Source organism: Tasmannia lanceolata, unplaced genomic scaffold (genome assembly GCF_043159265.1).
Source record: "Tasmannia lanceolata isolate RefF3 unplaced genomic scaffold, GAP_Taslan_0.1 ptg000008l, whole genome shotgun sequence".
Lineage (NCBI taxonomy): Eukaryota > Viridiplantae > Streptophyta > Magnoliopsida > Canellales > Winteraceae > Tasmannia > Tasmannia lanceolata.
Genome location: NW_027518685.1, coordinates 65,642,644 through 65,644,348, shown reverse-complemented (window position 1 = coordinate 65,644,348; position 1,705 = coordinate 65,642,644).

Genomic DNA, 1,705 nt, shown 5'->3' with positions numbered 1-1,705 from the left:
ACCACTATTCTACGAGGTAAGTTCCAAGCAACTACGAGGCTTCTCTCCTCCCTATTGACTACTTACACCACTACTCTACGAGGTAAACTACCTGCAACCAAACTGAGCCTTAGGTATTAGTTGGGTTAGGAGATATGTGCACTGAGACTAACGGTGACTTTAAGCCTGTTCTTAAGGATGTAAGGCATGTAGTTAAAGAGATTTTGCTATTGTTTATATGATTAACTAGAATTCCTCGGATACAATTGTTGGGGAAAACATGGATACACAGCGGCGGATAAATTCCCCCCTTCTATTGATATGCGAATCAAGAAAATAGCGATGAACAAGAAACCACAAAGTGCAAAAATGGCAATCCACCACACAAATCAAGAACATATGATTTTAACGTGGAAAACCCTCTGATGTGAAGGAAAAAATCATGGGACAAACTCCGAAAGAAATCCACTATGAAAAGAGAAATACAAAGTCTTTCTTCTCAAATTTTTCCAAAAACTTGAGGAATACACAAGAATAGAAGATTAACAATCAAATCTTGGAGGAAATATAGGTTACCTACGAAACCCTTGCAAGAGAATGTTTCCCACCTCAAAGAACCAATAGTGAGAGATCTTCTTCTTCTTCTCCAAGAACCACTCCAAAACCCTAGGTTTTGGCTCCTTCTTTCTCTTCTTTCTTTCTCATGCTTCAATGAAGATTAAGGTTCCAAAAAAACCCTTTAGGATTTAGCCCAAACCAAACCCTAGATACCACACAGAAAATCCTTAATTTTATTCTCTTTTTTCTCCGCTCTCTCTTAGCTTTTCTTTTTCTTTCTATTTTTCACTCGTTGAAAACCCACGCACCGACTTTCTATTTTAGTTAAGAGAGTGGCATGAGTGGGGTGGGGCCTACATCATGGGGTGGAACCACAACAATCTTCCCCACGAGCCCCATGAAGGAGCATCTCTGAACTGGATACTCACGTGGCACCCATGCTTGCCAAAGCTCTACATAGCTCATGCTTCTTCTTTGGCAATGTCTTTGTCATCATGTCTGACGGATTCCGATCTGACGGATTCCGATCAGTGTGAATCTTGCTAATCCCCATCAACCCATTTTCCAAAACATCTGTAATCCAATGGTACCGCACATCAATGTGCTTCATCCTGGAGTGGTAAGTGGCATTATTGCTCAAATCAATGGCACTCTGACTGTGACATCTGACTATGTATTCCTTCTGGTCCAAACCCAACTCTATAAGAAAACGCTTTAGCCATAGCATCTCCTTACAGGCTTCTGTAGTAGCAATATACTCTGCCTCTGTAGTCGATAGTGTAACACATTTTTGCAGCTTTGATTGCCATGAAATGCCCCCCCCCCCTTCAAAAGTAAACAGGTAGCCTGAAGTAGACTTCCTTCTGTCTATATCTCATGCAATGTCTGCATCTATATAGCCTTCAACCCTGGGTGATGTGTTTCTGAAACACAAGCACTGTTTCGAAGTGCCTCTTAAATATCTCAAAATCCACTTTACAGCTTCCCAAAGTTGCTTTCCTGGATTTGCCAAATATCTGCTAACCACACCAGTCGCATATGTTATGTTGGGTCTTGTACAAACCATAGTATACATTATGCTCCCTACAGCTAACGCATAGAGAATCTTCTCCATCTCTTTCTTCTCTTCACTACTGATTGGAGACAACTTTTTACTAAGCTTGAAGTG